The sequence below is a fragment of the Bidens hawaiensis genome, unplaced genomic scaffold (genome assembly GCF_021521415.1).
Source record: "Bidens hawaiensis isolate Kalapana, Puna unplaced genomic scaffold, B.hawaiensis_p1.1 tig00035433_1, whole genome shotgun sequence".
Classification (NCBI taxonomy): domain Eukaryota; kingdom Viridiplantae; phylum Streptophyta; class Magnoliopsida; order Asterales; family Asteraceae; genus Bidens; species Bidens hawaiensis.
This window is the reverse complement of record NW_027496154.1, coordinates 33443-50163: the sequence shown is the minus strand read 5'-3', so window position 1 is coordinate 50163 and position 16721 is coordinate 33443.

Genomic DNA, 16721 nt, shown 5'->3' with positions numbered 1-16721 from the left:
TCTTTAATGTACTTAACTGCTTCTAGGCCTGATATAATGTTTGCTGTTTGTCTTTGTGCACGCTTTCAGGCAAACCCAAAAGAATCTCATTTGAAGGGTGCGAAGAGGATACTGCGATATCTCAAAGGCAAGCCGAAGCTGGGGTTGTGGTACTCGAGAGGAGGAGACTTGGAGCTAGTCGCTTACATAGATTCTGATTATGGAGGGTGCAATCAGAGTCGGAAGTCAACGACAGGTGGATGTCAGTTTCTTGGTGGCAGATTAGTGTCATGGCAATGCAAGAAGCAGACCTCAGTCGCCATTTCAACCTGTGAGGCAGAATACATGGCAGCATCCAACTGCTGCTCCCAGGTTCTTTGGATTCAACAACAGTTGCGCGATTATGGTCTGAATTTCTCACTTACTCCTATTTGCATTGATAACACTGCTGCTATCTCAGTAACTAACAATCCCGTAAAGCACAGTAAAACTAAACATATTGACATTCGTCATCATTTTATACGGGATTGTGCTGAGAAGAAACTGATTGTGCTCGAAAAGGTTGACACGTTAGATAATTTCGCTGACTTGTTCACGAAATCGTTTGACAAAACTAGATTTCAAAACCTTGTTGAGCTGAATGGGATGATCAATCCCGAGTAACCATGTCGTGTGTTTTTGTTTAAAAAAAAAAAAAAAAAAAAACGTCACTATTGCTTAGAATTATGTCAGTTACTTCAGTTTGAAGGACATGTCTTCGGATATGTTTGGTCCTCATTTCTACTTGTAGAATATGAGGATAGCCATAAACCAGATGACTGAAAGTGACCGGGGCGGTTTATGATGTGTTTTTATTCTTTCGCTGAAAATTAGTCGATCATACTTAGTTAGAAGGACACATACTTGTATGTGGTCGGTCCAGCTGATCCTTTGGATCTTCGGGATAGCCGTTTACCTGAAAACTTCAATTTGGTCGGGGCGATTGAAGTTAAAATTTTTTCTTTTCGGGAGATGAAATTATTTTTCAAGTCTACTACTTCGTAAGAAGTTTCTTTACTATGTTAACAGAAAATTGATCCAACCTTGGAAAGTGATAGATATACTGATTCTGTGTGCTTAACTAGTGAAGTTATTAGGCTTAAAAGACTTTAGAACAGTCATTGTATGTCATGGTAGCTTTTTATGGTGCGTAAAAGTAGAAGTGATACTAACTAAATCTACTCGATTTTATGTGGAAACTCCTTAAGAGTTGTGCTTGTCTTCATACATATCTTTCCGAATGATAGGCAGAAAAGCGATTACCCAGTCATACACGAGCCCGTGAGTGTTCTGATTTTCGTGAAGATAGCGTGTCAAGACACTGCAGTGATCCAGATTCAGGACTTGCAGTTGCTTTCTACTTGAAGTTGTGTATATACATGTTAAAAAAATAAAAAAATAAAAAATAAAAAATAAAAAAATAAAAAATAAAAAAAAAAATTCTAGAGTTCATAATGTTAATGATTATCAATCAAGATGCAAGAAGGTGAACGGGAAGCAGAGTCTAAGATCGAAGAGTAATTACTACTTAATCAGACACTACGGGTCGAGGTCAATTCGGGGTGACTTGGGGAAAGCCAAATACGCTTTGAGAATAGATAGGAGACATCATAATCTCTGAGTTGTTGCCCACTTAAGTTTTGAGCTTAATTGAACCTAACTCGTATCACAGAGACGATGAAAACCATTTTAAGTATATTACCTGCTTACAACCTGTCTCTTTATGTCATAATACAGCTGAACACGGATCTGTGTGACAGTCACGTAATTAGTATGATTCCTGTTCGGATCTTTTCTAAAACATGGTAGTCCCTGTCAAGACTGAAATTTGATCCCGTGTACTTTTATTTTAAAAGTTTTTCTACTTATGTAGTTGTATTATTTTATACGTGGTCACTTGGTCTTGATCGTATCATTTAACGCTTTAAAGGATGTCTTAAAACTTAATTGCAAATTGTTCAAATTATGGGGTTTGTTTTGAAAAATTTTAATATCAGCGAAGTTCTGCATAACTTCGCGGTACATCTGTGACCCTATATAAAGAAGTTGTAAAGGTCAGACTTCATTATTTCTCAAACACAGCGAACTTATCCTCTTCGAAACCTAGGCGAACTTATCGAGCATATATCATCGATCATCTGTGTTAACTTTCTTTTGATTCTAATCCGATTTCAAGGTGTGTAGGGTTCTTTCATCGTATAATCAATGTTTTTGAGGTTGATCATCGGTCGTTTCGACTCGATTATCGACCTCGTCTTTCGAAACCTTAAACACCCGATTTCAAACTTGTTATTACGTGGTAGTAATTTACTTGAACGTCTAAAACTTCATAAAATCATGTGTTACGGAGTCCTCGATCTCCAATTTCATCAACACGTCGTTCGATAAACCTAACTGTTGCCGATTCGAATTCGACGAAGTTACAGTTTAGGCGAAGTTATCCGTAACTTCGCCTGAGGTCTAACTTCGCCTGATAATTAATTTTGAAACAGTTTAGGAGGCGATGTTGTGGTTAGGCGAAGTTCTCTTTAACTTCGCCTGGACCATTTTACTTAACGGTTATCAGACGAAGTTCAAGTTGAAGCGAAGTTGTTTCCCAACTTCGCCCCACCTTTAACTTCGCCTATTCAGAATAGATCACAACTTCGCTCATGGTATCAGGCGAACTTGTGATTTGCTTTGACGTTTATCAAACTTAACCTGTTTGTTGCAGATATGGCTGCTGTTGCTGGAGCAGGTGGTGCAGGCGGTGATGACGGAGGTGATAACCAGAGACAGTTCTTCCCAGGTCACAACATGTATATAACATTAGACCCGGAGGCGAGCGGAGTTGATGATTTCCTCGAAATCATCACGTTTCTGTTACGCTCACGGATATTCCACGCGATTACAACAACTCTGCCGATATCCTTGCCCAATATTGAGGATTTTTAGCAGACCGTGGAATATGACTGTAGAGTCGAACCCCCGGTGATGCGCGCAACAGTCAACAATCAGATTGTTCAGTTCTCTTCTGAACAAATCCGGGCGGCTTTACGGTTTGGAAATGAGACAAGGGATGACCCGACAGAGTTTGTAGCTCCTTTCCGTGATGGAGCGTTTTTGAGGATGGGATACTCTAGTCCCTTGGGGGATACGCAGAGAAGGAAAGGGTTTTTGCTTGACCAGTGGCGCTTTCTCATGCATGTCATGATTGTATGCATGTCAGGGAGAAAGGCGGGCACTGATGGCATGGGCGCGACCATGCAGTCGGCGATGACTGCTCTGACTTACAACAAGCGATACAGCTTTAGTCAGATGGTCTTCTATGAGATTGATCGTCAGAGAAGGGCGATTGCGCGTGAGAGATTCATCATGTATCCAAGATTCCTACAAATGATCTTGAATCATGTTGCTCCAACGCTACCTCAGCACCGTCCGATCAGATACGTTGAAAGTGTGAATAAGCGGATCTTCGCCCAATGTAGATCCTCCAGTGTGAGGAGCAAACCTGAGCTCCGTCCTCGGCATACTCCACTTTTTAGGTACTTGATCAACCCGGGGTATGTGCCTGCTCGTGGGGACGAGTTTAGGGACCCGGCACCACAACAGGCAGGAGCACCTCAAGCTATACCTGCTGCTCCTGTTGTGTCACCGGAGGAGAACGTTGACCTTGACGCAGCGTTTGGCGGTCAGGGATTTTTTGACATGGAAAAGGTTGATCCAGAAGAGAATGTACAGGTCCCGGTTGAACGTGCTTCGGGTGTGAATGTTACTAGGGCAGCTACAACGGTGGCTGGCTCAAATTCTGATGATGAAGTGGCCGAAACGAGACAGATTTTGGTAACACATGAACGGACTCATGGGAAGAGAAAGAGAACTGATGATGACAGCGAGTCAGACTATGAGGAAGAGGTACAATAGTTAGTACGGAGGTCAAGAAGGGAACGGATAGGTGCAGGATCGGGAGCCGGTGAGAGCTCTAGGGTGGTACGTTTCACTCCACCAGCACTATCCGGTATGACAATGGTTCCCTCATCATTACAGGTTACAAGGCCAAGCGCTACGGTTGTTCCCGTGGTGGCTACCTCATCTACATTTGGCCTCCCACCCACTACTTTCCAACTTTCGGCTCCGGAGATCGTTTCGTTGCCGCCTCCGACTGTTACTCCAACGGAGGTCGTGGCACAATTTATCGAGTCGACTGCTGTGGCCACTGTAGGGTTATCGGTGACGATACCACCTGCGGTTACGTCTATTTCTACTTCTGAGGTCCCGGTGTCATCGGAAATCCCTCCTCAGTTACTCAAGATATATCACATATGAGGTTCGATTTCGATGCAACCCTATCAGACTCTGAACGAATAGCAGCACTTGAACGGGTCGTGGCAGAACAATCAAGGATAAATCTTATCCAGACCCAGGCTATTCAACGCCTAGTTGCAGAGAATCAGATGCAGTCGTCCCTGCTGGTAGAACATGGAAAAATCATAGATGCTTTCAAGGAGTTCTTGGCATCCCAGGGGGAGACGAGCTGTAAAGGCGATGAGTTGAGGACCAAGAGACGAAATGATAGAGACGATGATCCCAATGCATCGAAAGGTGCAGGTGGTGAGTTGCCAAGAACTGATCAAGCTCTTGGAACTTCCACAACTCAGGGGGAGTCGACAACTGCAGTTGGTGGTGATGATGTGGTGGTAGTGGAAGTTGAGGAGATGGATGATGAGTTGGTTGGTGATGATGATGTATTACCGAGTGAAGAGATAGAGAAGATTGGTGAAGAGATTGTGATTGATACAGAGATAGAAGATGGAGAGAGAGTTGAGGAAAATATTGAGCATGACATTCCAGATGTTGAGAAAGCAGATATGAGTAAAGAGATGGCAAGTGATGAATCTGAATGGGAAGAGCAGCCTAGATGGAAAGAAGGCTATGCTCAGTGGTTCGTCAAAACGAAGAAACCAGCGGTTCCTACAATGTTTATGAAGAGTTACAACATTAAAGGTTATGCTGAAGCGAAGAAAGGGATTATTTGTTGGATATATGATGAGCAGTTGAGGCTCTTCGTGATTAAGAGATATGACGGTGTTCAGTATTTCAAAAGACTGTTAAGATCGTTGAATACACTGCCAGAATGTGAAGTGAAAGACTAAGCCAGATTGGGGTTGATTAACCGAAGTGATGATAATATGGCTAGAGTTATTGGGAAAATTGTGTGGAAAGAGAGTATAAAAGAGAAGAAATTTGAGCTGTTGAAACCACAAAAGGGAAAACTTGTTGAAGACAAGGATAGAGGTTTGAGAGCAGATGGAAAACCTTGGATGATTATGAAGTATAAGCAGATCCGGTGTCTTAAAGAAGTGCCGATGAAACAGATGCCCAAGGATGTGCTCAAAGATCTAAAGTGGTGGTATGTTGATTGTGAAACAGCTGAGGCAGTGATGGAAGACGAAGATGAACAAGAGCTGCTTAGAGTGAACGATCCGATGCATCTAGTGAAGTTGTCACAAGCTGATTTGCAGGTGTTGCATGAGAAGAAAATATTTTATATTCCTGCTTGGAAAGACGAAGCGAAGAAATATCAAAGAATTGTATCAGTTTGTGTACGCGAAGGAGTTCATGCTTGAAGATGAAGATGCAAGAGTGTTGAAGATTACAAGACACGTGTTTGAAGCTAAAGAGATGAAGCTACTGCCAAGGTGGAGTCTGTTGGTGCAAGATGTCAGTAGTTCAGTGTCAAGTGTCTGTAATCGTGTTAGTTAGATTTGAGTTTTGTATGTAAGCGAAGTTATCACAAGTTCGCTAGTTATAGGCGAACTTGTGGAACAAGCGAAGTTAGGAACAACTTCGCCTGAACTTACCAGGCGAAGTTGTCGCCTATATAGTCTGCTAGGTTACGGCAGTTGTTTGATTGATTCACAGAAGTTATTCAGTTTTGTTATTCGTGTATTCGAGTCAGAGAGTTTGTATTCAGTGATCATAGTATCACGTGTTTACGGTTGAAATACAACGTGTGTTTGATTATCGTATCGTGTGTTAGCTCGTATCGTTTTCTATACTCGTAACGTCTTACGTAGGGATTCCGCACCTACGTAGAACGCGATATCTCGTGTAGATCCGGCTGGGAACCTACATGTAACTTTCTAAAAAAAACATTTTTTAGAATTAAAGTTACTCTTTTATCCAATGAGATAAGGAGTGAGAAAAAAAGCTTCACAAAACACTATACAAGTAAATTCTTTTTAGGGAACACGTATTTGGTAAATAATTTTTCTACCAACACTAGTTTGGGAAAATCTCTTATAATTCTAACAAAAGAATTACAGAAGCTAAACATTAATTGTCAGACATCGTTTCAGTAGACCTTATCAATTCATCCATTAAATTAATGAAAAATTACCAAAATAGACATGTTTGATCAAAATTTTACCAAAATAGACATGCCTATTTTAGCCTACAACTCTCCAATCATTGGTTGTTTTACCAATAAACAACTAACACGTCACCGAAGCCGGCTAAGGTGGCTAAGCCTTAGCCGCCACTTTATTTACACGAAATTTTATGAAAAGTAAACGGGTCCCACCTTTAGCCAATAAAAATTCGACACGTGTCAAAGACGGCTAAACTTAGCCTACATCTATGGTTATTTAGCCGGCATCTTTAACTCTTAGCCGGTTTCGGGATACGTGTCTATTTACTTAGCCGGCTCCAAATATTCCTTCTTAGCCGGCTCCAACTCGGCTTGTAGGCTAAGGCTTCACTTAGCCGCCTTCTTTTTTTCATTTAGCCGTCTAATTTTAGCCGCCAAAATTGAATATTTTAACAACCTTACCAACTCTATTAAATATTTAGCCGGCTTCATTTAGCCGTCTTCTTAGCCGGTGTAAATTTAGCCCCAAAATTAAATATTTTTACTTACTCACTTAATTATTTAGCCGGTTTCGCTTAGCCGCCAATTTTTTTCTCATAGCCGCCAATTTTTTCCTAGCCGACATGTTTTAGCCATCAGAAGTAAATACATTTACCTACCCAAATTTAATTTTTCACCAACCATTTTTATAAAACTATACAACCATATTCACTCCATCTTATAAAACCATCTTCACCCTCTCAAACTTTTTTACTTTCTTATCACAAGTCTTTTTGATTTTATTGAGTTATCTCAAAACATTTTGGGAAGTTGACTTTGAGTTTAGTTAATTATCTAGACCCAAATTGACACAAGTCTTATCACAAGCTTTTTTTCCCAAAAATGAGGATCTTGTGATAAGAAAGTAAAAAAGTTTGAAAGGGTGAAGATGGTTTTATAAGATGGAGTGAATATGGTTGTATAGTTTTACAAAAATGGTTGGTGAAAAATTAAATTTGGGTAGGTAAATGTATTTACTTCCGATGGCTAAAACATTCCGGCTAGGAGAAAACAAATTGGGGCTAAGCGAAACCGGCTAAATAATTAAGTGAGTAGGTAAAAATATTTAACTTTGGGGGCTAAGTTTACAACGGCTAAGAAGACGGCTAAGTGAAGCCGCCTAAATATTTAATAGAGTTGGTAAGGTTGGTAAAATATTTAATTTTTGCGGCTAAAATTAGACGGCTAAATGAAAAAAAGAAGGCGGCTAACTGAAGCCTTAGCCTACAAGCCGAGTTGGAGCCGGCTAAGAAAGAATATTTGAAGCCGGCTAAGTAAATAGACACGTATCCCGAAGCCGGCTAAGAGTCAAAGATGCCGGCTAAATAACCATAGATGTAGGCTAAGTTTAGCCGCCTTTGACACGTGTCGAATTTTCATTGGATAAATATGGGACCCGTTTACTTTTCATAAAATTCCATGTCCATAAAGTGGCGGCTAAAGCTTAGCTGGCTTCGGTGACGTGTCAGTTGTTTATTGGTAAAAATACCAATGATTGAAGAGATGTAGGCTAAAATAGGCATGTCTATTTTGATAAAAGTTTGGTCAAACATGTCTATTTTTGTAATTTTCCCTTAAATTAAATGTTGTCAGACCTCATTTCATCTTCTAGAGGGCCTTAGAATTCAACCAAATATGTCTTGAGCAAGAAACATAAGTCTTAAGGTGTTGTAGACAATTATAAGAAAATAACCAACTTTAAGTATCAAGTTTTGAAGCAGACTAGACCAATTGATTAAACATACTTGTAAAACTTGTTTGTTTATACCTATAATCAAAAGACTAAATATTTGACCTTACTAATTGACATAACTTGATCCGAACAATTGGTTTGGATGAATAATAACCTAATTGTTACCAATTTTAGGGTTTGATAAATGCAATCGTCATAATGGTTAAAGACAAACGGGTTAATGACTTTAAGAACCTAATCTTAAAAGTTGATGACCTCACATTAATTAACTGTTAAAACTTCAAAGCATTCAATTACGAAAAGCTGTTTAATTGCACAAACAAGCATCAAAAGTTAACTAACCGAATGGTTTATCAAATCCAAATCTAATACCAAGGTTTAAAACATCAAAAGTCTAACCAAAATCACAACACTACTCCCATATATGGGTACAAATGGTTTAGTCGTGCATCTTCATCTTTATAAGCTTGATTATTGAGTGGAAGGATGAATGCATGGATGATTATGGTGATTCAAGGGTATTTGGATGGTGTATGACGGATCCAAAATCTCCCAAGGATGATATGATATGAAGAATGATCGACTTTAGGGTTATATGGGTTTTAATATGGAAGAAAAATTAAGAAAATATCAATTCCCTTCAGACCCAGCCGTAGCCTATAGCTGGAACCGTAGCTTACGGCCTTGTCGTAGGCTAGGGGCTTCACACTCTGCTTTACAGTGACAAATCGTCAACCAGACCCGTAGGCTATGGTCTGGTACCCGTAGCCTACGGTTTCTACAGTACCAGATTATGTAATTTTTATTTTTATCAATCTTCTTCATCGTCTCGAACTCCCGGTTGCATTCCTCTATCCATAACTTGATCTATTGCCCTCCTAACTACACCAAATTAGCTCTGTTAAGCTCCATGTACCTATAAAAATAAAACCACTCAAAGTAATCATGTTCGATGTAGATAAACAATTAAAACGCATAGTGAACACTTAAAACATGTTCTTTTACCAACACAACGGCGAACAATCCGGATGCGAGTCGAGTCCTTGAATGCACATGTGCATATTCAATACGGAGAAAGCTTCTAGATGGAATGTGTTTAGCTATAAATAAGACATTTATATTTCATTTTAGTGTGTTTTCATGGTGTAAATCACCCACCCAAGGGGAGCTCACCTTGGGTGGGGTTCGTTCGTTTAAAATATTACATCTTTTAAAACCAATTATGAGATGGTTTACATTATCTGTTTATCCTCTATCTTATCTTTATATTTTATGTTCAATCGTATGATTTCATGTACCCGTCTCGATCGTTTATCAAGAGCAAATCCTTTCATTTTTTTAGATCCGATTTTGGTAGACCTACGGGTGGGATATTGATGTATATGAAAATATACATCTTTTAAACATAAAATAATTTCCAAAATACCATCTTTTATTACAATATCTAATTTAAATACCTACTTATTATGTTAATCTCTATTTTTTATTCCAGCCTCAAACGAAGAAACGAGTGGATACACGAAGAACATTGAAGAAAAATGAAGACATTGTGTATCAGTCAATTTAACACACCCCCATGTTCAAGAAGCAAACATCTGTGGTCACCTTCTAAGAAAAGACAAAATCCGATGAAGCCAACATAGGGTCTCACCTAGCCACCCCCTGGTCACCTTTTGCAAGAAAATACAAAATCTGATGAAGCTGATACGGGGCCGTGTCTCACCTAGCACACCTTCGTGCTCACCTTTCCAAGAAAAGACAAAAATATAAGAATTTGGCATCCAAAACACACTCATATGAATCATCCAACATGACCCCGTGCTAAGTCATCATATGTACAATATGAAAAGCAATTAATGCCCCTGGATAACTGGACACGGGGGCGTGCCCATTCAACACCGAGTCGTGCCCTGTAGACCCGACATCCTATAATAAATTGCATGTTCCGTTTCAAAACGTGTGCTTGAAGAGGGTTTGGACGGGTTTCTCACTTAAAAACACTCACTTAACACTTAAATTGAAGATCCATTGTAGAGTTTGAAGGCTTGGAGGCATCCATCATCATCATCATCATCATCATCTAACAAAATGAAGAAGGAAGATTCATCATCAGTATTGGTTAGATTGTTCCAGGTTAATCATGTGTTTGTTATCTTCATCTTCTTTGATGTTCATTGTCATGCTCATCATGAGTTAAAATTCCATTTACCATCTAATTCTATGATGAAATTTGATTATATCTGATGATTATATTGAATATTTGATTAGTTTTTTGAAGTACATGATTATTTTGCAATTAAACTTTGATGAAATATGTTTTGTCATCAAAATATTTTAATTCAAGGTTGATGATTAAAATCTGTAAAACAAATCTTTATAATCATTCATTATTCGATCATGTTCTTGGAAACTAGGAATAGTAAAAAGCAAAATTTTGATATTTTATTCAAATATATTTAATTATGTTGGACTTTGAAAATATGATATACATGCAATGATCAATTTCTCTAGTCTTGGTAATTCTAAAACAACATTGTTAAGTATGATTGATTAGGTTGTCATGCTAGTTAAAGAAATCATATGTTAAAGAAATGTGTAATTATAGTCTACTTAAATCAACCAAGGGGAGGTTGTGTGAATAAACTATAACCACCCAAAGTTGTTAGAATTTATGTTTGAGAAATCAGTCAATCATAATCTTTATACTTCACTAAAAATACTTGGTTATTTAAATTGACATTTTCGTGTTAGACATAAAGATATGCATTCTACTTTAATGTCACAGGGTGATTCACTTAGGAATGATGGGTTATTCTATCTTATATTATTAAATCAAGTTATTCACATATTCATCATATTAATCATCAAAGAAGAGTTTATTGGATTCTTGATTTAGATGGTAACCTTTATGTATTGATTTTCTCGTCTAAATTTACTTGCTCATATATTTTACTTTACTTTAATTTAAAAGAATTAGTTTAAAAAAACCTTAACTGATTACTACTTACGCTTAATTTAGAACAAAGATTTATTATTAGAAATCATTCATGTCCATGGATCGATACTTGGTTCTTACCAATACTATTCTACATATACGATAGGTACACTTGCCTATATGTGTGTGATTTAATCTTAGTAGCAATCATTTTTATAAATTTAAAACACAGCTTGTGTGAAAACAAATCAAAGAAATTAACACTTTTTACGCATACATCACGCATGAACTAGATTTCTTTAGAGTCGATGTCCATAAATTGGTAAATTTTGCTTCTGAGAATATGTCTATGGTGATGCATTGGGGTTCAGTGAAGGCAGTGAAGATTCATGGGTTCAAGATTCTGTTGTGCTTCATTTTCTTGTTACATACTTCAATGAAGCATCAGTGAATTGGCTATTGAAGCCTATGGGAAGATATATGCTTACATATCGCTGGAAGTAGAGAACCAACTTCCAAGTAGTAACATCTAAGCTCACTGAATCGGGTAAAGCTAAGGGGATTCATTTTACAATCATGAATTCTGAAGCCATCGTGATGTCAGGTTGAGTGCATTCGGAGGTTTAAACCATGGATGTGGAGTTTTTAACAGTAGGGAGCGCGAGAGGTGTTCCGAAACAGTTACATAGTGACATTTGTGTGGCATAATATTCTATATTATTATTAGGATTGTGTATGTCTTTATATTTGCTTAGAGTCGGTGTATTACGTACCTCAGTACGTTTATTTTGTAAGACGAAATGTAAAAGTTGAAGAAATGGGGACCAAATAAAAGGTCACTTTACCCATTTCTCCAAACAACCCTTCATAACTCTATCAATTCCAAGGAAATAAAGAGAGTTTTCTCTCACCAAACACCTCCACCACCTTCCTAACCTCTACTTTCTTTCTTTAACCAAGATCTGAGATCCGAGAATTGTTAGTGATTTCCGCTAGCTAACAACACGTATTGATCCGAGTAAAGTTGTTAGATCCATCCAAAAGGGACCTACAAGTGGTATCAGAGCTTTAGGCTCAACTTTTGTGGTTTTCAGATCAAACTTTTCGGGTTTTGATATTGTTTTTTGGTGGATTTGAGGTTTTTCTTTGTGTTACCCACTAATTTTGAAGTGCTTTACATCCAATAAATACCCGAAAATCATAAAATCTAAGTTTTTGGTATTTTTGGTTTTTGAGTCCAAGTTCAGGTCTATTTTAAAAACTCAGATCTAGGCCAATCTATTGGCTTTTAAACTAAAGTTCTTTAGACTTTATTATTAGTTTGGGTGTTATCTTCAAAAATAAAAAGTCAACCAATCGAACGTTGACCGTTGACTTTGACCCAAAAAATTAATCTAATCGAACATTGACTTTTTTACTTTGACAAAAAAAAACTAATCAAATCCAACGGCTACTCGAGTATGATTAGCTGACTTTGACCCAAAAATTATTATTATTAGTATTATTATTATTATTATTATTATTATTATTATTATTATTATTATTATTATTATTATTATTATTATTACTTAGTCTTTCATAAAAAAAATTGTCTTGCAATTCTAAGCTTGAAGGAAGTCTAAATATGAGTGAAGGCCAAAAGGACACTTTTAACGAAGAATTCAATATGTTCAAACATATTCAAGGAGAATCGGTTGCCTCTCTCATAAACAGATTTGAGTCACTTGTTACTAAATTGAGAAGTGCCTGTATCACAAATAAGTTGTCTGAGATCAACATGAAGTTATTGAATTCACTGCCTTACACATGGAATAGCAATGTGATTACCATCAAGAGAACGACAAACCTGGATACCTTAACACTCTCAGAGTTGACTTCTACCATCAAGTATTGGTACAAATAAAATAAAGCTGAGACAAGTGTTACAGGTGTAAGCAGTCAAGCAAGTCCTATCATCCCCGAGTGTGCTGCAGGTGGAAGTTTTCAAGAAAGTTTATCCTTCTCGAGGTACAGACACACTTGTTCTCTCAAGCGTGTATAAATAAAATAGGGAACTATAGAACCCATAATGTTACCATTTTAGATCAAATCTTTAGCATTAAATGTCAAAATGATGAACTTAAGAAAACTGAAAAGATCTATGCCACTAGGATTAAAACTCATAGTAATGATATGCTAAGTTAAATGAAAAACTTTCCAAGCTGAAAAACTGGTTGAACATCATGAAAAATGTGAGGTTGAGTTAAATGCTAAAATTGTCAAATTAGAGCTAAAATTTAGCTCAAAGGAAAATAGCCGTTGAAAGATTTGAGTTAGCCTCTGATAAACTGAATGGGATTATTGGTCACAGATCGGGGTGAAACAAAAGACGGGTATAGGCTATGATAAGATAGCTGTTCCACCTCCTTTTAATGATAAATATACTAGTCTACCTCATTTTGATTTCAATACCCCACCAAAGGACGAAACAGCCTATGGTTTTGGTCACGTGCCAAAACCCAAGACATATGTTCCTCCTGTTTCCCAAACTGTTGATCCCATTCATTCATTAGTTAGTTCTAGTAGTGATTTATCTTGTTCAGCAGGTTGTGTAGAAGAAATTGGGTCGGTGGAAAGGCTTGTTGAGGTGAACATATCAAGTTTTTCATCATCAAGTTGTAAGACTGAGGATAATTCAAGTAATCAAAGTGTTTGAAAAAGATAATCAAACGAGTACTTCATGTAAATATGTGCCACCTAATAAAAGATCATTTTTTTCAAACAACTAATCATTCACAAATTCCTCAGTCATACAACTGTTTTGATAACAACTACTATAGTCATTATCAACAAAATTTTGTTGATTCATATTACACTAGTGTTTTTGATGATCGGGGTCACACATCAAATTTGTTTTATAATGATGTTCCTTTTCATGGATCACCTTTCCCACTGCACCAACCATATTATAGTTCTGATGAGTTCTATGGCTCTCCTAGGAGCAAATGTTGTTTTGTGTGTGGTCATTCTTCTCACCTTGCAAGACATTGCAAGCACTATTCAAACAACAACTTGATATTCAAAGGCGGCTTAGTCAGTCCCCAAAAGGTGCTTTTAGTAGCCCAGATTCAAGGACTGATCAAGCCGATAGTGAAGCCAGTGAAGTGGATGTGAGATCCAAATTTAATAAAGTCAAACGTAAGAGAAAACCATTTTGGAAAACTAAAAAGGATAAAATCAAAAAGGATCATAAGACTGAAAATTCTGAGGATTCACCAAAAATAGTTTTAAAATCAAGAAAAGAAAGGTGCAAAATTGCCAAAATCAAGGAACAAGTTTTTGCTTGGATTCCTAGGGACTGTTCTTCAAGCGATGAGTCGCCAAGAAATAAATGGTTTTCAAGAAATAAAATGAAGTTTAGTCGATTTACAGTCGACTCTCCCGAGACAACTAAGTCACGGGACCCATGTCCATTAAAACGCGTAGTGCATGTAGGGTCAATCAAGGAGGACTCTCAAGAGTATTAGGTACTTAGTTAGTGGTTGCACCCGACATATGATGGGGGACGAACTCTTGCTATGTGATGCTAAACCATTCGATGGCGGATTCGAGTCTTTCATAAGCGACATGAGATGACAAACTTAAAGGAATGGAAATGTTTCATATGGTACTTTATGATTCAAAAATGCTAAACATGTTCAAATGGCTCAACCACAACTTGTCGAGCGTTGCTCAAACTCAGCTCGTTCAACTACTTCTCTCAAGTGATGAATCCAGCTTGAGCTGTTGAGCTTCGACTTGAATCTCTTCAACTTTGTTATATGATGTAATAATGCAAGCTTAGGATAGTCAATCTCATAACAACTTTGTTGACCTTTTCACTAAAACCATCGATCAATTTTGATTAAAACAACATATCTATATTTTTATATATAAAATTGTATATATTTTAAAATATGTCACAGTTTTAGAGGGAGAAAATGAGTTAAGTTTAACTCACCAAAAGATTTTCATTTTAATTAAGAAAAACAAAATTGAGTCACTCGACTTACCAAAAATATTTTGTTATTTTATAATTTCGTTAAGAAAACCAGATGAAGCTTCAAAAAGATATTATCTTGTTTAGAGGGATCTCCTTCTTAGAGGGAGTCGGATAGTTTAAATTTTATAAAAAATTTGAGAAATTGATCCGACCTTTGGACTATGATAAGAAATTGTCTTTAATGATCCTAGCACATGAAAAGATTATATCAAAAGCCAACAAGATCATTGCTTGATGTGTAGATAGACTTGACAAATGAGTAAGTGTCATAGTGATAATGGTTAAACTCTCATAAAGCGGTTGCCGACTCCAAAATAAGTCATATCAATGAAGGCAAAAATATTATTAGTCAGTCATACACAAGCCCGTTAATGATTGGTCACCATAAAAAATTATTCTTGCATTAGATTCAAATATTGAAAATAAAAAATTATTAAAGCAGAAAAACTGCAAAATGCTCAACAAGTATTTTAAATCAACAACAAAATTTTTGATAAAATGTCAAACAAAAATGGGTATATTAGAACCACGTAACGTGGGCAAACAAGTAAGTCCTAAACACTTTATATGAAGGCATGTAAGTCCGTATGGAAAGTAAGTCCATGGCTCAACCTTTATTGTTTGAAAGAAAATTTGCAAAAAGTTTAAAATAAACTCAAAATGTTTTGATCAATCATTAGGGGGTAGGAGTCAAATGGGGTAATACTAATGAACACAAATTATGCTTGAGGTATGATGGAGTTTGTAACTTGTCGGATTAACAGGGGACCACATAAGTATCGTGCCTAATTTATACCTTAACATATCACACTGACATCAAAATACTTGTTAAGTTTATAGTGAACAAAATACATCTACAATTGACTTTGGGTTCTTGGCATAATAGTATCCAAATAGAAGTGTGATCTAGGACGTTATCGATCAATGTGATTCCATGTAGTGATCTTTCTCGCAAAAATATCAAAGTATTAGAAAATTCTGTAAATATTATTGTTATATAATATTAATTTCATCTTTACTCCTATCTTTTTCAATTCTCTTGTTTTATTTTATGTTTCAACTTCAAAATACTGTATATATTTTCATAATTTTAAAACATATGAAAATGTCAAAAAGATTTTAAGTTTTTATGTGTTCATACATATTTTATTAAGTCTTTGTTTTATTCAAAATCATGTGTTTTGTTGTCAAGGTCATTCATACAAAGTTCGTTGGAAACCTGAGACTTAAATAATTCACTTACAAGTTAAGGGGGCATGTTTTAAAAATAAAACTCTTCTTTGACCCTCGAGAGGGTCTGTGAACGAATATTATTCGTTTTGAGTTTTGTGCAGCTGTACATGGACAGGTAGATCAATATCAAGTTTCCTGGGCTGCAGAGACTAAAGTTGGAGATGTTGAAGTGCTTAAAAGAACACGAGAACGTGACAGTTGGAGGTTTAACCTAAAGATGAACTGATCATGTCTAAAGATCAGTCAAGGGAAAAAGAAAAGCGACCGATCTGCCCAAGAAAGTCATCAAAAGAAAATTAAATGTCGAGCCTCCTGCATTTGATGTTTCAAAAATTTGTTGTTACCGGTCCTTCCCATAAAATAAGATTGAAGTTCAAGTCTTCAAGAATGGAAAAAAAAAAGAATTGTCCAAAATCCAATCTCGTTCAAGCTC